This window comes from Tursiops truncatus, chromosome 13, assembly GCF_011762595.2.
Source record: "Tursiops truncatus isolate mTurTru1 chromosome 13, mTurTru1.mat.Y, whole genome shotgun sequence".
NCBI lineage: Eukaryota > Metazoa > Chordata > Mammalia > Artiodactyla > Delphinidae > Tursiops > Tursiops truncatus.
In genome coordinates this window covers 80,091,993-80,115,228 of record NC_047046.1, presented here as the reverse complement: position 1 = coordinate 80,115,228, position 23,236 = coordinate 80,091,993, and the positions used below count along the sequence as shown (strand labels likewise).

General features: G+C 39.4%; 1 long non-coding RNA gene across 1 annotated transcript in view; it reads right to left on the bottom strand.

Moving 5' to 3' along the window:
- The window catches only part of LOC109550296 (uncharacterized), a 31,199-nt gene that overhangs the window by 4,567 nt on the left and 3,396 nt on the right, over positions 1–23,236 (bottom strand). The window contains exon 2 of the long non-coding RNA XR_012325470.1: positions 22,056–22,196. This is a non-coding gene — a long non-coding RNA (uncharacterized lncRNA). The remainder of the gene's footprint in view (positions 1–22,055; positions 22,197–23,236) is intronic.

The following is a 23,236-nucleotide window of genomic DNA, read 5'->3' as shown; positions in this document are numbered from 1 at the left end:
ATCAGGGCATTTGGTAACTGTACTGGGTATTTTCCCTCTCCCTTCTCCGCTCCCACAAGCACTCTCTGCTCTACCTGCTCTGTGCCCAGGAGGCTGACATCAAGCTCACTGCTCTCTGGCCTCCTGTTGGGTTTGGTCAGCGAGAAGCATGAGTCAAGGATGTGAAGCAGGAGGGTGTTGACTTCCCCAGTTTTCTCCTGGTGGAGTCAGCACGTGTCAGCTATGTGACCTTCCACCAAAGACCACAGCTCCTTTCACGAACTCCTCTCCATTCAGCTATTATTTTGGGTTCTGTGTACCCCTTCTTCCCCCCCCAGCCTGCCCCCCACATCTGAAGTACGAATGGTAAAGTCACTCCACTGTGTCTAGTTCCAGGATCATGTGTTAGCTCTTGTTAGGTTCATTATGCCTTACCAAAACCTTTGCAAATATTCCCTTTAAACTCTTGTCAAATTACCTGCTGGCTCTTGACAGGTAACAATAATGTCACAATGCAGAACTGACTGTGATTGGGGGGAAATCTAGCCTTCCTTATGAAAGATAATACAATTCAAGAAGAACTTTTTAGAATGTAGTACACAAAATTTAAGTAAAATGTTCAAAATAACATGGATGAACCTGAAGGACATTATGCTAAGTAAAATAAGCCAGTTATAGAAAGACAGATACTCCATATTTCTACCTATATGAGGTATCTAAAATAGTCAAACTCACAGAAGCAAGAATCGAATAGTGGTTCTAGGTGATGGAACGGGGTGTAGGAGAAATGGGAGTTGTTGTTCAATGGATATAAATCTTCAGTTATGCTCAGTGAGTAAGTTCTAGAGATCGGCTGGACAACATAGTACCTATCATTGACAATACAGTATTGTGCACTTCAAAATTTGTTAAGAGAGTAGAACTCATGTTAAATGTTCTTACCACCAAAAAACAAAAGGGAGGTGGAGACATAAGAAACTCAGAAAGTTGTGGGAAATGCCTGTTACGTTGATGGTGGTAATGGTATGGGTGTCTTCATATGTCCAAATTAATCAAATTGTACACATAAGTATGTTCAGTTCTTTGTATATCAATTATTCCTTAGGAAAGCTGTTAAAATTATATAAATTATTTAAGGTTTACCTTTAAGGCAGAACCAAATATAATAGTAATTGCTTTCTTAAATAAAAGATGAAAACCTTGTAATGGTATAGATTCTGTGGGGCTAAAGAGAAAAAAAACTAGCAGGTAATTTAAGGGCTAGAGCATAAAACCAAACACTCTGAAGGAGAATTTCAGAAGTAAATTTTTGCCTATAGATGTAAAAGTTTCATGACTGCATTTATCTTAAGACCAAAGAAGATGTTGGGCTACTGCTAGTTCTGAAGCCAGACCATCACTGCTCCTCAGAAATGCTGTGATCAGGGACCTTGTTATTCTTTTGCGCAATCTCAGTATGGTTTGGATTAGAAAAGAAGCATATCACATTGAGTAAGAAACTGTTTAAGATTCCTTTCTGAGAAAAAGTTAATAAATCTTCCAACAGCCCTTTGAAATTTCTTTTTGATAGAACAGGATTCCCAGCCAAAAACACTTAAAGTGTCTTTTTAGTAATCTCCAAATGTTTTATCACCTCTTCAGGTGATGAATTGTATTCAGAAATAGTGAAAGTAAGGGTAAGTCTAAGGGCCCAGAAATTACGCAAAGTTTGTTTCTTTTGAAAGAAACTCTTAATCTGGTAGCAATATATTGAAAGACTGGTGTTCAAGCATACATCTGGAGTCCATTTCTAAGGATTAAGACGAGACGTTGTACACTGTATACATTTTTTTAATTTGCTATAAGTTAGTACAAACATTAAAGGTCTACTCTGTCCTGTGTCAGGTAATTCACATGAGAGTGCAAATAATATGACTGAGTGTAAGAGATAAATACAGAGAAATTGTCTCGGCATCTTAAGAAAGCCCAATAGATAGCACCCTTCATCCCCATCTGAGTTCTGAACATAATAAAAATTAGGCTACGAATAAGGCCTTTGGAAACATCATCTTTATTCTTCATGAGAGTAAGTTGCAGGAGGTAGCATGTAGCAGGGGGTGAAATAAGCTATCTGACCTGCAGGCTTAGTCCTAGTCACAGAAGAAGCTGGAAGGTCACATGCTTTCCTCACAAGAGTTGGGCCCCTGAACACAGGACATGGTCAAAGCAGCAGAGAATGTGGGTTGCCTCTGGTCAGGCTGGCTTCCAAAGAGGATAGCAGATCTGAGCTTAACCAAGCCTAGCACATTCCTTCTTCTCAAATTTCCACCAGGTACCTCACTCCCTCCCACCTGAGGGAATGACTGAGAAGGTAGAGGGACCAGGAGTGTTGAAGGAAAGGCTCTTCCCCTGACTCCAAAAGTAGGGAAGGACAGGTCAGCCCCAACATGGCTCAGTTCTTCTTTCTCTTAGCTCACTGAGCCAACACCACGTTCCATCAGGTCGTGGCTATTCTTCTAGGGGAAGGAAACCAAATGTCAATCAGCCTTAATGGGACTGAATCCACAATACCAACTACTGCTCCCTTGGATAGACTTCTGAGCCCCTCCCCTGGTTACATTTGCTGAAAACATAGTGGTATACAGTAACAATATTTTAATGCTCACATAATGACACAGTGTGGATGTCTTGTCTCAGCAAAAGATTTCCAGACATGTTGTAAAACCTCCACAGTCCAAGAGCTGTTAGTGTTGATTTTGTCTCATAAGATCTGAAATTATTCAGAAGAATATATTATCTCCAAGACAAGTTTGCCACCAAGACTGAAAAGTACCTCTCTGTTCTATTTCCTATCTAACTTGTGTCCAGTTAAGTAATTAAACAAAGCATATCAGAAGACCTTGAATGAGATTAAATGACACCAATAAGGTAATCCAATCATAAGTTGCAAAAAGATATTCCAATAATAAAATGTAAACTGTATAGAAATGTTCCATATGTTGAATATAGTTTCTCATTAATGAAATTCCCAGGAAGAAATTAAATGTAAATACTAAAAGTTTTCAATTTCAAAGACTTCAAAATCTGAAGGAATTAAAATCCAATAAAAAATTTCTTGCGCTTTTAAGTTAAAGTTCAAAGAAATTAATTCCTCCTCAATTTCTTTCTCTGCTCAGTCTCAGCTAAAAAAGATTCTTAATAACTGGATAAATTGGAGGTTCTTTCCATAGCAGCAGGCTAGGGAATCACTCCCTGAAATGACTAAAGTTCCTTCAGGCTTCAAAAGTTGTGTTAATTCAATCCCAAGTTTTCCATCAGCCTCAACAAAGATTTGAGAAGTTCAGATATCTGGAAGGACACGAGTCCATAGAACTTACTCTTACTTGGCTCTTATATAAAGTCAAAGTATAAAGTATATGATCCATTAAGAGACAGAGAATGGAGGGCAGGCAGCGCTGAGGCTTTGAGAGACATCCAGGTGCTGACTCCCCAGGGTTCTTACTCGCAAACTGAAGTGCTCTCTGGATTGAGCCACCAAGATGTGTGCAGTGAATCTAGGCTTCCATAGAGCTCAAGGCAGAAGTTCCAAGAGAGATTTTTAATGTACCTCTGATCACATAGTCAGGTCAGACGGTCTAACCCATTATGCCAGTTGAAAATCATCAGTAAACAAAGCGGCCCTCCGGGTCAGAATTAAATGGCACATTGTAAATTCTATTACCCTTATCTTGGCCTAGAGTCAAAGCCAGACATCTAGGCATCCCCAGAAATAAAGATAGATCCATTTACAGACCAACCGTACATTTCCCTATCCCATAGTCTCTCTTTTAAAGATTATCACTACACTGTCCCTATACCCAGCAAATCTAGAAAGCAAAGCAATCTGCAGCCTCAAAAAGCAGTTAGGTAAGCAAATTTGATTCATGCTACCCAATACTTAGTAGGACATAGTAGAAGAACAAAGAACATAGGAGAAACTCACTGGCATTGAGGGGAGGAGGGTAGATGAAAAACATGACTGCTTCCATCTCTATCAGAACACCCACACCCACCAATCTGCGGTATGGTCCACGAGCAATTAAATTAAACCTCCAGAACGGATAAATTAGCCATCAAGAAGTGAATTCTGCCATGGTGTTTATCTTGTATCCAGGCATAAATCACTTCTATCAGAGTGACATATGGAATTTAATGGTCTTTTGTGACTTGAATTGTGTCTCCAGAAAGGTACACTGAAGTCTTAACCCCTGGTATCTGTGAATGTGAACTTCAGAAATAGAGTCTTTGCAGAAGGTCTTAAGGTGCTAGTTAAGATGAAGTTATCCTGGAGGAGGGTGGGCCTTTAATCCAACATGACTGGCATCCTTACAAGAAGAGGAGAAGAGACAGACGGGGAGAACGCCCCGGGAAGAGAAAGGCAGAGGTCTGAGTGATGCACCTATAAGCCAATGATGCCGAGGAGTGCCTGCCATCACCAGAAACTAGGCAAGAGGCATGAAACAAATTCTTCCCCCAGAGCATCCAGAGGGAACCAACCTCGCAGACATCTTGATATTGGATTTCCAGCCGAGGCAATACTGTGGTATCATTTTAAGCCTTCACTTTGTGGTCAATTGTTAAGCATACCTAGAAAACTAATACACAGCCTGACTCCATATTTTGACTTGATTGCTGGCAGGTATTAAGCCTCATCTCTCCCTCTTTTCCTCCTGCCCCACATCTGGGAGAGCAGATATGGATGCCCAGCGCCCCACCCCGCCTTATCACCTGCTGTAATCCTCACCCTAGTCCCACCCACTAATCACAACAAAAGCCCCAGCCTCCTTTCCCTGCCCCCTCAAGCCATTCTGCACCTCTCACCAGAAAGCCTGTTATGTGAGTAATAAACATTTATACTTTCTTTGCATGTTTATGGTGTCAACACTCTTGACATCTGGACCAAATTTTGGATAGTGGTCCTTTCTCTGTCTTCAGGGAGGCCACATATGGAACATACCTGCCTGTTGCAAAGTTGAGAAATCTGCCACATTGGCGATCCTATCCCTGAGTCTTACCTGTAGCACAATCATTCCTACCCCATTCACCATATTCAAAACCTCTTCATTCCTGCTTCCTTTTGGATCCCGTTTCTCTGCTACCCCAGGATTGCACTGGAAGTGGTTCTGTTTACTGACAGAGGCATCAGGTTCTCTTGTGAGGAAGAATTCAATCCCTGGCTCAATCCTGTCTAGTCAGGAAAGGTGCATCTCTTTGGTTCAGCTCATGAATGTTTGCTGGAGCTGGTTCGACCCCTTGGGTATAAGTCACAGTGTTGGAACCAGCTCTGCAGCAGGGGCTACCCTTGGTCCCATCAGCCCTCCTCTTACAGTTTTCCCAGAAAATGTAGCCAACTGGAATCCTAGAGAATCAGAGCCTGCGTTGAAAGAATGTAATGTGAGAACAAGTGTACATGAACAGTGCAGTGAATACTTAGTTGAATACCCAGGTCCCCTTCATGGCAGGTACAACCACCCGCCACCTGGCAAAACTCACAGACAACACTTTCCCCAGAGAAATGCCCTCAGCCAAACAGAAGCCACTGCCCCTTCCAGGCCACTCCACCCAACTCTCTGAGGGTAACTTATAGCCAATAACCGACTGAAATAGAGGAGGTTACAAAGGTTGACTCCCTTTTCTCAAGATAGGGCCAATCTTGTGCAGTTCATGCTTAGAGCTGTGCTGTTGAATACGGTAGCCACCAGACTATCAAGCCACCATGGCTATCAAGCGCCTGAAATGAGATATGCTGTTTACACATGGGATTTCAAAGATTTAGTATGAAAAAAGGGAAGATATTTCGTTAATAGGCTTAATATTGATATATGCTGAAATGACAATATCTGGTTTAAGACATAGATATGATATAAATCATCAAGATAAAAATGTATGAAGAAAACATAGTGTAAATATAATAACTAGCACTATGGTATAAAGAAGAAGTTCCAAGTGTGATGTGCTTAACCGACAGCATTAGGACACAATGCCAAATGATGTGCCTGGAGCAACAACGTGAATAATGGTTTTGATCAGAGTACTAGAAAAACACTACTTAAGTCAGACAGGTCTTATGTTGACTCACACTCAGTTAACATGAATTTACTCTCAAGTTGGGGAGAGATCTTCGTGTTTTACAGATGTCATTCCGGGGCTGAATATTTAAGATTATCATCATGTTTTGATGAACAAAAAAAATTCATACTTCTTTAAAAAGGGGGGAACCCACAGAATAAGATGGGACTAGGATTCAAATTTTAAATAATTTTAAATTTGAGACTTTCTCAAAAATGACATCCCCCCCAGCACTTTTTTTTTTTTTTTTTTTTTTGCGGTACGCGGGCCTCTCACTGCCGTGGCCTCTCCCGTTGTGGAGCACAGGCTCTGGACACGCAGGCTCAGCGGCCATGGATCTCGGGCCCAGCCGCTCCGCGGCATGTGGGATTATCCCGGACCGCGGCATGAACCCGCGTCCCATACATCGGTAGGTGGACTCTCAACCACTGAGCCACCAGAGAAGCCCTGCACTTTTGATTGGTGTTTGTCGTAGGACAGCCTTTTGTTACTCCAAATACTTATTTCAAAAAAAAAATTTTCTAAAAAATTCTGAAAATTCTTGCCCAGTTTAACTCTATTATGCAGTGATAAAATATTGTTTATGTACAAAAAGGTATGGTATTTGGCAAAAAAAGAGCTGTTAGAAAAAGTGTATCCAGTCACTAGATTAAACAGGTGATGTTACCAACAAGGCTGCCTGCATAATCTCATCCCGCCACATGATGTCGCTCTAACGTAAGGTTCAAAGGATGGAATAAAATCTCTAGAAGAAAATGCAAAAGACATACTTTGCAAATAAAAATGTTCAGTTAGAACTACTGTGAGCAACACAGATGTTGCAACATTAGGCGTCCTAATAGGTGAGTTTATACTGTATCTCACATGTGACTTATCAAAAAAAGGACTTCTTGTTAGAGAGTCCTGGACATATGTAAACCTGCAGCTTGGTGAGAGCGCCCGGTAATAAGTGTCCAGGAAAGTCATGGGTGTGTGTGCACTTGAGTTTCCTTACCAGATTTGCCTTCATGCCAAACAGGTTATATAAAAAACAAACATCAAAAACACTACACCAGGAAATGCTACAGTAGAATTTAAGTACATCAAAGACATAGATAAATTTATAAAGCTTACAGTGTGTTAGAGCAGATTACCTGCAAAGGAACAAGGATCAGAAAGACATTAGGAATCACACACACAGAAAAAACGGACACAAGAAAACAAGAAGTAGAACGATTTTTTAATATTTAATGAAAAGAATTTTGGATATAAAATGATATACCCAGGACTTCCCTGGTGGCGCAGTGGTTAAGAATCCGTCTGCCAATGCAGGGGACACGGGTTCCAGCCCTGGTCTGGGAAGATCCCACATGCTGCGGAGCAACTAAGCCCGTGCACCACAACTACTGAGCCTGCGCTCTAGAGCCCGAGAGCCACAACTACTGAAGCCCGTTCACCTAGAGTCCGTGCTCTGCAACAAGAGATGCCACCACAATGAGAAGCCTGCGCACTGCAACAAAGAGCCCCGCTCGCTGCAACTAGAGAAAGCCCGCGTGCAGCAACGAAGTCCAAATGCAGCCAGAATTAAATAAAATTAAAAAAAGAAAATCAAATAGAGACATGGAAAATATTTTTTAAAAAAGAAATTATATACCCAAGCAAATGTCCTTTTAAATATGTTGTTATAATAAAAAAATATATATCAACAATATAAGGCTTCAGATAATTGTCTAAATTAAGAAGTCCTTTATAAACACTCATGATGGAAATAGTAAAATGAGTTGTTTCAAGAGATATGAGAATGATGATCACATGACATCATAAAGTATTGTGTAGTGTAAAAAAACCAAATGCCAAAGAAATTCAAAAGAAAGAATATCCATAAAAGCTCTGTTCTAAATTCTAGACAATATCAGCATGTAGAGAAGGAAGAAGACAATGTAACTACTCATACCTTCCACTCCCTCTTTGTCCTGCCACGTTGTGGGAAATAAGATAGAACATGACTAGAGAATGGTACATAAAATGATCAAGTGTTTCTTTCAAGAAATGCACTTAGGACTTCCCTGGTGGTGTGGTGGTTGAGAGTCCGCCTGCCAATGCAGGGGACATGGGTTCGTGCCCTGGTCCAGGAAGATCCCACGTGCCGCGGAGCGGCTGGGCCCGTGAGCCATGGCCGCTGAGCCTGCGTGTCCGGAGCCTGTGCTCCGTAACGGGAGAGGCCACAACGGTGAGAGGCCCGCTTACCACAAAAAAAAAAAAAAAAATGCACTTAATATGGTTGTGATCTTTGGCCTGAAGAAATATCTGAAAAGGTTAACATTTATGAAAGTCTGCATGGAAATAAACGGGAGAAACTCATTTTGAGAAGAGTTTAGGAAGCATTGCTTTAAATCTGAAATAGACTGAAAATTGTGACATTTGAGTCACTACACATAAAAAATCCTTGGCATTTGTGGATTCCTATTTGTGGTTTAAATATACGTGACACATAAAATTTCTCCCTAAGCAAGGTGATGACAGTAATCGCTTGCTATTGTCATCTTGCAGCATTCAAAACATACTGTACCAGGCTGACACTAAATTGCAGGTTGGATTTAAAATAACACATATATTGGTCCCCTGCTGTTTTGGCTAATCTCGACTTCTGATGCTGCAGCCTTGTGTAATAAACACACTTACAGAGGACACTTCTCTAGCTGTTTGTGTTTTCCAAGCTAGGTATCTCTTGTCACCCTGGGCCTCTTCATGAGCCCTGAAACCAACTTCCTCAGGGGCAGCAAACTATTCTTTTCAGTTCTTCCCAGAGGACGGGTTTATTTTTGCAACTATAGCAACCACTGCTAAATGCTTTTTCTCTGGCTTTTTAAGCTTATTATTGTGTGTCTCTTTGCAAAGATACTGTAGAAGGTTTCAGCTTTTTAAAACTCTTGCCTTAAAAAGCCAGACTTTGTCCATAATAAACCTTTATTATAAAGCATGGACTTGGTTGTTCTCCATTTATTTGTATGTGTATCTGTAACCTCTCCTGGGAAATGCAGGCACAACTTGGGCAAATAACAGAAGTCAGTTGCTCTTCGATGTTGAAACCCATGGTTCCAGCAGATGTCGCCATTCTTATTATTAAACAAAATTTGAACCCAGGTCCTTCCAGGTGGATAGAAACCACCTTAGCTCTTATGAAGGAAATATCACAAAAGAGAAGTAAACACAGGCGATCAAGTATAAATTTTCTTTTTTAATAATTGAAATTATAGAGACGGCTGGTTGGAAGACCTTTTAGGTAAGTTCTCATTTTAGGAAAGTTATTGGTAGTTTATTTCCAAAGTCTTAGTTTACTTGTCTATAAAGAAGAGTTACCAATTCATAACACTTGAAGTTGCTACGAGTGTTACATAGTAACACATGCCATGAGCCCCGGCATGCATGGCATGCGGTACGCCTTTGACAAATAATTTTGCAGTGCTTCAAAAATAGGATTTGCGTGGCAAAGCCAAAGTATCAGGAACTCAATCCCTAAGTAGTCAGCAGTGTGAGCGATACAGTCTCAACAAAATGATAGTTCCTTAATATTTTACTAGAGAAACTTTTATGATCCCATTGAAATCTACATTTTCAGTGCCTCTCTCAAAGAACTTTTTGAAATTTCCAAACTTATGACTCATAAGTTCAGCCGTCCTCTCCCTTGGTTACTATCACAGTATCTTCTCTTCCCTGTCTGTTCCCGGTAACCACAAGGTAATTCTCAAAGGGACTTAAACAACCAGTTTTGTAATTTTGATACATTAAGAAAGTAATATGTGATGTGTATTCCTCTCCTTTCCTTCATTTATTTCTTCATGTGTTTCTCAGTGAACAATACTTATTTTTAAGTCTGAATATGTGGTCTTATTTTCCACAACAAAGATTAAGTATGCCAGAGGTATGAGTGACTGGTATCTTACTTTCAGGCCCATCTCGTATCTCCCCTTCACTGCCTGAGGCTGACCTGGTTGGCCTTTGGCTTCATTTCTGAGCTGCTTTAGTGCAGAAAGACTTGTGAATTCACATAAGGACCACAAACTGAGCTTGTTTAGCCTCTGCATAACCTTTTCCCCAGCTCTTACATCTCTACATAGTTCTCCTTATAAAATGGACGTCTCCCTCTTGTCCCTAGCCTAGATCACTCTAGGGGACATTCCCAGTCCAAAGATCAGGTCAGATCAGGCCCTGACTGGGTTCCATAGATGTTAAACCTTTATAGAGCTAGGTCTGTAAATGTGCAACTGGCATGGCAGGGATGACTCAAAATTATGGTTTTCTATCCATGATTCTGAGAGCCACAATATTCTGAAACATATAAGAGAGAACTGGAAAACTTCAACCCTGAATAGATGAAATCATATTATCTGTGGGCAGGTGAGAGTTACAAAAGAAAGATAACCAGGAGACCTTCCTACAAAAGCCCTCAAGAAATGCCAAACACCCATTTAGAGGAATAAGACCTCAAGGTATGATTACTGTTTTCTGAGCCCTTTGTGGGGTCCATCTTAGAAACACCAGAAACACTTAAAATACACAGGGTACTCACGTAAAAGCCCTGAACTCCAGAAAACTCTGCCTGGCCCACATAGAGGAGAGTCAGCATCACTTCCCCAAAGCACTATACTTTATTGAAATTAACTCTTCCACTCTCTGAATTTTAACACTTGAGTAACTGAACATGTATCAAAATGGAGACAGTTCCTCTGAGTGATTTTAGAATACTGAAGTCAGAGGATTGAGAAATTATTTTTATTTGAAAGAAAAACATCAGGAAATATATATTTCCTCCAAAAAGAGCTTGAACTACACCAATTCAAATAATTTTCTGAATTTTAATTGAAGTGGAAATGGTGTCCAGACGTTCAAAGTGGAACACCTGTCTGTTTGAAGAGCTTTCCTCTAAATGAATTTGACAATTGATATATACCTGAATTAACATTATTATGTAGCATATTATATAACAGATATAGATTTACATATATATAATTATTAATAAAATTAATGGTTTCTCCCTCTGTCCAGTGAAATGGCCTAAGGGTAATGGCATCTCAGAAGGGACCAGCCTAATTTAAAGCCCAGATTATAATTTCTAAAATTAATTTTCCATGAAAAGGAAGCAGGATTTTTGGAAAGATAATTGATTCCACGTCTGGGGAATGAAGGTATAAAAGAATGTAGAACTTCTTTATCAGAAGCCAAGGTTTCATTCAAGGGTTAGTGAAATCAGATCAAAAGAGAACAGGAACCAAATTATAGAGGTTTGCTTGTGACAAGATGAGCATCAAAAACAGAATAATGACTGCCGTTAACGGAAATACATTAAATCTATTAAAGTCCTGAGTCCATGATACACAAAAAGATAAATATTAATTAAATACACCTTCTTGAAGAAGGTCAAGAGATCAGAATATATTCCTACTGGATCTTATTAGTTATTGTTGACACATTGATCACATTGTTGAACAATCTAGTAAGCATTAAATATATCACCTAAAAGACATTTTTTGACTCAAGGAAATGGCCTTATAAGTGAGACATGCAGTCAGATTGAAGACATGACAACTATGATCAATCTATCATTTTTAAAATCAGTCAGATTTGTATGCTTTTAAGAATATGAATGAGTCGAACATTGCATTAAAGTTTAAAAGTCCTTAGAATTCAGAGGAAAAGATATTTACAGATCTAAATGTTCTAATCAGCTACTTATCCTGGGTGGAGCTGCAGACTTCTATGAGCAGAGAGAATTACGTGAGTCAATCCTCTGTTGAAATTATGAAGGAATTATAATAACTAAAAAGGTTTAAAGTGTTTCTTCAGATCGACAAGAATCTAAGTTTATTCCTCTGGGCAAATTCTCTAGAAGTGAATAACCTAATTAACTAGACTATTAACTGACTTCCATAATTGGGTTAGCCCCTTTCAGCCTTAGGGAGATTTAGTAAATATAGGCATTTTTGTGAAAGTTAAAATAGAGCATTGATATTTTTGCATTTCTAAGAGAATCTGACCTATTATGATAGCTTGGAATCTAATCTGAGGTATGCAGTCAAGGAGTTTATTTAGATGAAACCTTACATTTTATATTCAGGATTAAAACATCTAAGAGAACCTTAGGTCAACTGTCTTCATAAATAAATTTTACTCACAGGGTGTGAGAATTCCCAATGTTCCACAACCACCCACAAAATGAAAGCCAAATGGTATGCCAGTGAAGTTAATGCCTTTTTATGAAGTAGAGCATTTTGCAAATTGTTTGATATTTGTGTTTCCTTTTTGTAAAATGCCTGGTTGTGTGTTTTGCTCATTATGTGCTTTGTATTTTTTCTTATTGATTTTTTTAACTAAACCGTTTTTAGTTATCTATGTTGCAAGTAACATTTCCAACTCTGTTGCTTGTCTTTTCACTTTTTCTATAGTGTCTTTCAACAACTGTATCAACACTTTCCTTTTGACTAGCAATTTTAAGAAATCCTTTGAGTCAAATATGTTCTTATATATTCTTCTAAAGGTTTTAATACATTGCTTGTCCCTTTGCCTTCTTTCGGGCTGGAATGAATTTTTGTTAATGGTATAAGATGTGGATCCAAATGAATTGTTTTGTCTTTATGCATATGAAATCGTCTCAGCATAGTATGTTCTATCATAGTTTTCTTCAATGTTCTCTCTGTCACATGCCCTTTGCATTTATGCAGAGTCTGTTTCTGGGCTGTCTATTCTATTCCATTGATCAATTGTCCCTGTGCTGATACCATATCATCGTCATATGGCTTTAAGTCTTTATATCCAGCAGAATAAATTCTCTCACCTTATTCTTTTCCTGTACGAACATCTTGGATATACTTGAAGGTTTGCTCTTCTATACAAATTTTTAAATCAGCATGTCAAGATCCTTATAAAACACTTAGGATTTTCAGTGAAATGTCATTGAATGATAGGTAATCTGGGGATAACAGATACCTGTGTGATGTTGCATTTTCTATCCACCAAAGTGTTTTATCTTTCCATTTATTGGTGTCTTGTTTAGATTATTTAAATAATGTTTATAATTTTATCCATATGGCTATCATACCTCAGTCTTATTTAACAAAAAAGGCACCATTTTTTGTTATTATTATAAGTGACATGTTTTTAAAATGTATGTTTTCTCTTTATTGCTATTTTTAAAAAATACAATTAATTTTTGCATAACGATCTTAACCTAGACATTTTGCTGAACCTTGACTAGTGCTAATAATTTGCATGAAATCTTTTTAAAATTTTCAATATACATAGTTTTATCTAGGATTAATAACGGTTTCCTTTTCTTCCCATCCTTTTGCTATCTCCTTTTCTTCTTTATTTTAATAGGACTTTCTTTAGCCAGGACTTTCAGTGCAATGTCCAATAGGTGTGATAATAATAAACTTTTAATCTGGTTCCCGATATTAAAGGAAATTCTTCTATTTTTTTTTACCCTTATAATGTTGAGTGTAAGTTATTGACCCTTGTTATGTATCTGGTACTTCCCAACCTTTTGGGCATGATTAGCACCCACAGAAAATACAGTTTTCAGCATGCAATGATGGAAATGGATGAGGCTTCTCAAGGCAGGAGACAACAGACCAGGTTGTTCTGCCGACTCAGGCCACACCAGCTGCACCTAAGGCTGAGGAGATAACATGGTAGCACAGCTGCAACATATTCTTGGTTTGTAGGTTAAAGCTTTATCTTGATCTGAGGAATGTATTGGGTTGGCCAAAAGGTTCGTTCGTTTATTTCTGTAAGATGGCTCTAGTAGCACTTAGTTGTCTTTAACTTCATTTGAAACAATTTTGTTAGATTGTATGCGACAGCTGTCATATCAGTGTGCATTTAAAAGAAGACATCAAAATTGGTGAGTTTTTGTGTAGCCATTTTAATACTGAAGATGGAAGAAAAAAAGCAACATTTTCGTGCCTATTGTGCTTTATTATTTCAAGAGAGGTAAAAACACAACTGAAATGCAAAAAAAGATTTGTGCAGTGTATGGAGAAGGTGCTGTGACTGATCGAACATGTCATAAGTGGTTTGTGAAGTTTTATGCTGGAGATTTCTCCCTGGATTATGCTCCATGGTTGGGTAGACCCGTTGAAGTTGATAGAGATCAAATCTAGACATTAACTGAGAACAATCAGTGTTATCCCATGTGGGAGAGAGCCGACATACTCAAAATAGTCTAATCAAGTGTTGGAAATCACTGCACCAGCTTGGTTACGTGAATCGCTTTGTATTTGGGTTCTACATAAGTTAAGTGAAGACGACATTCTTGTCCGTATTTCCTCATGCGATTCCCTACTGAAATGTAATGAAAAGGTTCCGTTTTTAAAACAAATTGTGGCGGGCAATGAAAGGTGGATACTGTTCAATAATATGAAATGGAAGAGATCGTGGGGCAAGCGAAATGAAACACCACCAACCACTCCAAAGGCCAGTCTTCATCCAAAGAAGGTGATGTTGTGTATTTGGTAGGATTGGAAGGGAGTCCTCTATTATGAGCTCCTTCTGGAAAACCAAACGATTAATTCCAACAAGTACTACTCCCAATTAGACCAACTGAAAGCAGCACTTGACAAAAAGCATCCAGAATTAGTCAACAGAAAATGCATAATCTTCCATCAGGATAACGCAAGACCGCATGTTTCTTTAATGACCAGGTAAAAACTGTCAGATCTTGGCTGGGAAGTTCTGATTCATCTGCCATATTCACCAGACATTGCACCTTTGGATTTCCACTTACTTAGGTCTTTACAAAATTCTCTTAATGGAAAAAATTTCTATTCCCTGGAAAACTGTAAAAGGCACCTTGAACAGTTCTTTGCTCAAAAAGATAAAAAGTTTTGGGAAGATGGAATTATGAAGTTGCCTGAAAAATGGCAGAAGGTAGTGGAAGCAAAAGGTGAATATGTTGTTCAATACTTCTTGGTGAAAATGAAAAACGTGTCTTTTATTTTTACTTAAAAACTCAAGGCACTTTTTGGCTAACCCAATAACTAGGAGGACCAAACTGGCCCAGTATTTTTATTTCTTTTGTTCAGTCCTTGGGTACCATTAGCAGCAGTGGTTTCAGTTGCTGGGTATACAAAGGCAAATCAAGAATAAATATCACACCTGCATATTCCATTCGAGTCTTCTTGGAAGAATAGGAAAAGAGTCAGTGTAACCTGCTATGTGCTGAACCTTCTCCCCTAGGAATATTTCTCAGAAATAGCTGCAAATGTTGCTTTTCCTATTGGAAAGCAGCATAATTTTATGAACTATTTGAACTTCAGCAGAGCCCGGTGGTATATATTGCCATTCAGCCCATCACTGCATGGCTTGAGTTCCACTATGTCTACTCCTTTCCTGGGCCCACTTTGCCACTTCGAGTGATAGAACTAGAGCATCAACTTTATTTCAGTCACCTTCAGAAACTAGAAGGAATTCTTTGGTGAGCAAGAGCTCTACTTTGATTTGCACTCAGGATTGCCATAGTGATTTCTGAAGAATGGTACGTGACACAGGGGTCCCTTTATCATTCAGTTATCTATGTTCACTTACCAGACCAAACTGCAAGTCCATAAGTAACCACTCAAGATTCAATAAGCACGTAATTGTGGGGATTTTACTTGCGTCCAGTTCTCTTACTGCCAGGAATAGGGACTGTAGCTCAGCCCACCGGGCTGCTGACTTGCTTTTGCTTTCTTCTGTGAAGGGTTTGTGATTTGCTGGACACAGGACAGCTACTTTCCTCATGGAGCCATGGCTCTCCATTCTGGAACTGCCACCTGTGAATCAGGCCAAGTCCCTCATATCCTTGGGAAATTGCTGGAATGATGAGCCCCATCAGTAAGAGCAGCAGACAAGTCTTCAGATGGCCTTTTCGGAGGTCCTAGTGGAAAACAGGCCACTTGCTCATGAATAAGTTATGAATAGGTTGAGTCCCACTGTGTATCATGGCTGTAATATCGCTTCCATTTTATGATGGAATTCAACATTTCCCTTCTTGTTGGGATGCTTTTTTGATACTACTCATGACATGGGGGTAATTCAGCAGTCGATATAATTTTATGCTCTTCAGTTAATGGGGCTGTCATAGTAAACACCCAATAACTAGCTAGCAACTATCTTTAAAAGAAATACACCACAGTATATCTGAGCGGTATAAGATAATTTTCTAGTTGACCATGATTATGGGCTTTTGCCAAGAAGACTTGAGTCTGCATGAAGGCAGGTGGTTGACACTTTGAATATCATTTCTGCATTGGTGTCTGTATTAGTCAGCACAGGCTGCTTTTAACAAAATATCATAGACTGGGTGGGTTAAACAACAGACATTTATTTCACAGGTCTCGAGGCTGCGAAGTCTGAGATGAGGGTGCCAGCACGGTCAGTTTCTGATGAAAGCTCTCTTCCTGGCAGGCAAGTGGCTTCCTCATATGGGGGAAAGAGAGCTCTCCTGTCTCTTCCTCTTCCTATAAGAACACTAATCCCAACATGGGGGCCCCACCCACCCCATGACCTCATCTAAACCTAATTATCTCCCAAAGACCCTATGTCCAAATACCATCACATTAGGAGTTAGGGCTTCAACATATGAATTTACAGGGGGACACAAACATTCAGTTTATAACATTATGCCTCTGGATCCCCCAAATTCATGTCCTTCTTGCATGCAAAATACATTCACCCATCCCAACAGCCCCCCAAATCCTAACTCTTTCCAGCATCAACTCTAAATAAGTCCAAAGTCTCATCTAAATTAGACGTGGTGAGATGTGAGGTATGATTCATCTTGAGGTAAATTCCTCTCCAGATGAGAACCTGTGAAACCAGCTACTTCAGTCAGTTCAGGCTGCTGTAACAAAATACCACCAACTGGGTGGCTTAAGCAACAAAGGTTTACAATTCTGGAGGCTGGAAACCCAACATTGGAGAGCAGCATGGTTGAGCTTTGGTATGGCCCTCCTCCTGGCTTGCAGGTGGCTGTCTTCTCTCTGAATCCTCCCGTGGTGGAGAGACAGAGCACGAGTTCTGGTCTCTTCCTGATCTTATAAGGACACTAACCCCATCATGTGCCTGCTGTGATCTCATTTAAACCTAACTGCCTCACAAACACCCACCTCAAAATACCATCAGATTGGGCATTAGCGCTCCAACATATGAATTTAAAGCTCCAACACAATTCAGTCCATTACGGTCCACACAGGATAGTCTGAGCTACAGACTCTGCAGTTTCAAGAAGGCTTGTGTTGTTCAAGCTTCTAACCAAAAATGACCTTTTCCCAGGTGATGTAAATTAATTAGGCCCAATAGTGTCTTTAAGTGGGGGATATGATTTCTCCAAAAGCAAGTAGGCCTATTAGGCATTAGGCCTCTTGTCTAGTCTAATAACGGAGGTTGGAGAACAAGAACATTGTATCCCTAGTGGTCTGCAGTGTATCACAGGGCACTCCAGCCCATATAATCCTCCCGAAGTTTACAGTCTATGTAAGGTTCTGGATTTTTTTCGGGGTTCATAAACCATCTTCCATCAGTCATATGATCATAGTAAAGTTGCTTTCAGGTTGATTCTCTGTTTCAGAAATAATCATAATGTCATCTCTATTGAGCACTAGAACACAGTAATCTAGTTTTATTACACTAGATCTGCCTCACTATCCTTGTGACAGTACTTAAGGGAGTTCAAATATCCTTGAGTCAAATGTACATTGGAAAAAGTTCCACATGAATGCACACTGTTGATGACACTCCCTAGCAACCGATATTGAAAAAAGGCATTAGCCAAGTCAGCTATGGAAAACTGGTCATCTTTAGTTTGTTGAGTAATGTGTAGCGGTTGAACAGTCTGGACCATACTGGGGACTGCAGAAGCTATTAGGGCTGCTGTTTACTGGAGTCTCCTGTAGCCCTGGGTCAGCCTCCACGATCCATCATCTTCCTCACGGGCAACATCAGGTTACTGTGGAGTGAGGGTGTGGGATCAACACACCTGTCCTTAATTAGGACGGTAATTTTTTGTGGCTGTAGACACATGACAGTGGTTCAAATTAACCACTTCAAAACTCTAAAGGCTCCCATTATTCAAATCCAGTTACTACTGGATTTAGGGCAGATCTACAAGTTGTTTATCTTCCTTGTTCTACTCAGTACAGGGAAGGATTTTTAGTCAATGACTACATAGATGGCAATGATGCATTCAGGTGAGGAAGTTACCCCCACAGCAGAATTTTGAAAATCACTTATTCCAACTTTTAATGACTTTACTTTTTATTCTTCTTATAGTAGCATCTCTCTATTCCCCTAAATGAATTCTATCACCTCCCCAAGGGGCTCACGAGCAGGCCAAGGCAGTGCTCCTGTATCCAGCTGACCTAAAAGAGTTTCTTCTCCATCGGCAGGCCATCTCACCCACACATTTGTAAAAGGCCTTGGTTCTCACACAGGAATTGGTCAGGAGAGCCCATCCTTCATGTCATGCTCTTCCTCTATTCCTGCCTGTGGTTGGCAGTATTCTAAAGATGTCCTATCAAGATTCACATACCCTGTTGATTCAGTTAAAAACTAATCTAGGCACTTCCCTGAAGGGACTTTAAAGATGGAATTAAGGTTACTAATCAGGTGAATTTACAATGGCGAGAGCATCCTGGATTATCCAGGTGGACCCAGTGTAGCCACATGAGCCCTTGAAAACTGAAGAGGAAGGGCAGAATCCAGAGAGTTGGAGCAGAAGGGAAAGTTAGAGAGATCTGAAGCATGAGAACTAGATTGACTGCTGCTGGCTTTGAAGGGGACCACAATCAGGGAATGTAGGTGGTCTTCAGAAGCTGAGAAGAACTCCCAGCCACCAGCCAGCAAGGAAGCGGGCTGCAGTTCCACACCCACATGGAAGTGGATTCTACCAGCAACTGGAATGAGCATGTAAGTTCTTTTCCAGAGCCTTCTGACACCTTGATTTGGCTTTGTGGGACCTGGAGCAAGGAAACTAGCTGAGCTTACTAGGCTTCTAATCTATAGAACCATGAGATAGTAGAGTCTATTGTTTCAAGAAGTAGTAATAGAAAACCCATACCTTGCCTTAGTAGTAAATGTGTGCATTTTGGGAACTCGATGCTGTAGGCTCATGAGAACCTTTCTCTATCTGAATTTGCCCTAATTTTGGACAAGACAAGCATTTCTGCTTTGATATTTTTATATCTTGGGAAGTTCAAGCAGAGACAGTTGTGTTTCCTTGGCTTCATATAAAATTCTATCCAATTTCCTCCTTTTTCTTTTTTTTTTTTGTGGTACACGGGCCTCTCACTGTTGTGGCCTCTCCCGTTGCGGAGGACAGGCTCCGGACGCGCAGGCCCAGAGGCTATGGCTCACGGGCCCAGCCGCTCCGCGGCATGTGGGATCCTCCCAGACCGGGGCATGAACCTGTGTCCCCTGCATCGGCTGGTGGACTCTCAACCACTGCGCCACCAGGGAAGCCCCAATTTCCTCTTTTAATGCCATTTTAAATCAACCATCTAAAGACTTCTACACCATTAGGTCATGAATTCTTGCCTTTTACTTGTTTTGATTACTTTTTTTGGTAAAACCCAAACATTTGTATTATCTTGAAGTCTTATGGGAGGAAGCTGGGATTAAAGATCCCACGCTGCCTCTTTTATATCCTCTGAGGTCTCAAGAACAAAATCACATATGGTGTCGATGGTGGTGGGACGTCTTGTATCATAACCTGGGTGAGGGGCATCAAATAGTGAGTTTGTTTCACTGTCACAGAGCCAGTCCAGCACTGCCTGCATCAGCAGCATTTCTGCAGCTTCAGTAGATAGTGACATTGCAATGACAAGGGAAGGACAGAGCAGTTACTCTTCTCTTCTATTCATTCTAGGAATGAATAGCTCCTGTCCTAATCCACTCTCGTCAGCAATGATTTTTCCTAGAACTATCTCCACAAAGATAGCAGCCAAAAGGATCAGGGATGAATGCAAACATCCCCCTCTACTCAACAGTGTTCCAAGCCAGAGACACTGCAACTTGATCTAAAATTCTCAGGAGCCATTTTAACAAGGGTCATCAGGACAGTGCTTGTAACAATTTACAAAATGCCTCCACTTTGTTACTAATTAATCCCTTACCCCACTGGCTTCCTGCCCTCCATGATCTACTGGCCCTGCCTGGATTACCTTCTTGGCTGTAGCGGGTCTCCCAGGCTAAACTGACCCATCAGAAGTTATATTGCCCAGGTTCCTGTGGTTGGAGCTCCACTTGCTAGCCAAAGAGGATGAAACTCAACCCAAGGATATACTGAACCTTTACTTTTGCTAACGTTAAAAGCTTCAACTGGAACAGATTTAGCCAACCTGCCATCAGTTTGCTCTTGTCTTCTAATTTTGCTCGCTCTTGGCATTTAGATTCTATCATTTCTAGATTGCAATGGAAAGTCTTATAATCAGTAACTGAGTTCAAAGCCTGTGCAACTTCAAACCAAGTGTGGAAACCACCTCTGCACCAATAGTTCATTTTCATCCCCTTTCTCAGAATCATCCTTTTTCTTTCTAAATAATGCCTAAGCCACACTTTCAGCAAAAAGTAAGTCAGAAGTCTACTAAGCAATCCCACGTCTAATGCCAACTGTACCAAAAGAGTGTTTGATTGCTAAAGAAGACGGCTTAGGACCCAAAATAACAATGCTTATAAATTTATACTCTACTATAGGAAAAGGATACAATATAACTATAGTTATATATCTCATAGCGAGGGGTCTGGGAAGGCTTGGTACAAGTTTCTATCTTCTATAAGGGTCAAGGTTGTAAGCACTTTCTTTCTTGGATCAGAAAGATCTACACGTGCATAGAATGCCTTGGAACTAGGTAGCCCAAAATGGAATATCACTGGGTTATAAAATATTTTGCTGGTCATATACACATATTCTTGTTACAAAATCAGCCTTAACGGTAGAAGTTTCCGGGGGGGGATGCAAATCATCAATCTCATTCTTGCCAATAAACAATGCTGACAGGCTCGTAAAAACCACCCTAAAACTCCTCCAAACCATGGTTACAAAAGCGACATTACTGATCAGCATGTTTCACGTGTTGGAACCAGAGGTTAGTGTCATGCAGGAACTTTAGCAATACAGTTCAGACAGATTCCAGGTCCGCTAGAAATTAACCTGCACAGCACATCATGTTGAAGAATGGTCCTATTCCTAATTTTCTATTATGACTGGGGAGTTGATAGATATCAAATTCTTTCACTGCATTTAATCATTTAAATGACTACATATTTTTCATCTTTTATCTGCTACTATGCAAAATTTACACTAATTTTTCCCCCTAATGTTAACCCACGTTTGTTTTTCTGGTGCTTTGCTAGACCTGGTTTGATAATATTTTACTTGGAATTTTTTTCCATTTTTGTTCATGAATGAATTGACCTGTATAATTCCTTTCTCATTCCACGCCTCCTCTGGTTTTGTTACTAAGTTTATACAAGCTTTATTGAACCAACTGGGGAGTGTTACCTATTTTTCTATTCTCTGGAAGAGTTTGTAACAGATTTTTTTTTCCATAAAAGTTGTATAGCGTATTTTCTTTTTAATTTCAAACTTCTGATTCGATTTCTTTAATGGCTATCCAATTACCGTCGTTTTAGTTTTAGAATCTATCTTGGTATGTTGAATTTTTATAACTTTCCGATTTTATTTTTTCATAGATATTGTGATAAAGTTGATCATTTTAATCTCGGCTATCTATATTTATGCCCCTCTTTTGGTCCTACTATTATTAATTAGTAATTAGTTTATTGAATAATCAATAATGGCAACATTTTCTCCTTCCCCTCCAAGAGACTGTTGTAGGCTGGAAACTTGCAGTGGGATAGAGGGTCTTGATTTACCTTCTCTCTTTTTGCCTTTCCAAGCTAGCTAACTGGGCCTTGACTCGTCAAGACTTGGTATGTAGGGAATAAGAATGGGATGAATGAAGGAGCTGTCTTACTTTAACTGGTCCAAGATTAAAATGACTTCCACCTCCCCGGGCCTGAAGTATGATTCAGCCTGTATCCTGGTGATTTCTGAATGCTTTCGATGTATTTTCATTTCTTCATCCTCTTTCATGTCTTCTCTATTTCTGGGTTCACTATAACAAGAAATGTACCCGTTTTATCGATTGCTTCAAAAAACACACTTTAGGACTTCTTTGAGTCTCTCTACTGTATCTTTTTTCCTATCTCTCTAAATGAGTTAAGGTTTAAAGCATTTAGAACACAGCCTGACTATATATGTACCATAAGTGATAACTCTTATAACCCACTAGGAAATAAACTTCACTAGGGTCCACTTTGTTCAATGCTATGTTCTCAGCCCATAGGACAGTTCCTAGCACAGTAAAATAAAATGAATGTCTTTTATCTTTTGAGCCTTCTTTTTCTGTTGTTTCTCCCACTTCTTAAAGAGAATATTTATTTCACTAATTTTCATTCTAAAATAAAAGAACATTTACGTCTATAAATTTCTCTAAATGTACAAATTTTCCTGCATCCTACAATTTTAATAAGCATATTTTCCTTTCTTGTTTAGTTCTAAGTATATTTTAGTTCCTATCATTTTCAAACATGTTATTTGTGTTTTTAAATTTCTAGATTTGGGTAATATTTTCTTTTGTTATAGATTTATAAACTAATTGTGTTGTGGTCAAAGAATATATTCGTAATAACAATTTTTTTTCAGTCTGTTGAAACTTACTTTATGATACACTAGGTATATGATTTTCTCTTACTTTTTCCATGTGTATACATTCCCTGCTTGTTGAATGTAGAGTTCTATAAATGTCTACTTTGTTTTCAAACTTTTGGTCTCAGGACCTCTATATATTCTTAAAAATATACCGAGGACCCCAAAGACCTTTTTTTAAAACATGCGGGTTGTATCTAACAGTATTTCCCATATTAGAAGTTAAAACTGAGACATTTAAAAATAAAACTTTTTAAAATTGTCATTTAAAATTAACAATAAAACCATTAAACAACATCAAGAAACAACTATAAAATGTAATTTTTTCTAGTTTTTTTCCTCATATATGTTACACAAATCAATCTAAAAATTAATAGTATTTTCTTAATTTATTTCCCCTCAACACCACTAAATGAGATCTGCAGACCAGAAGCAACAGCATCACCC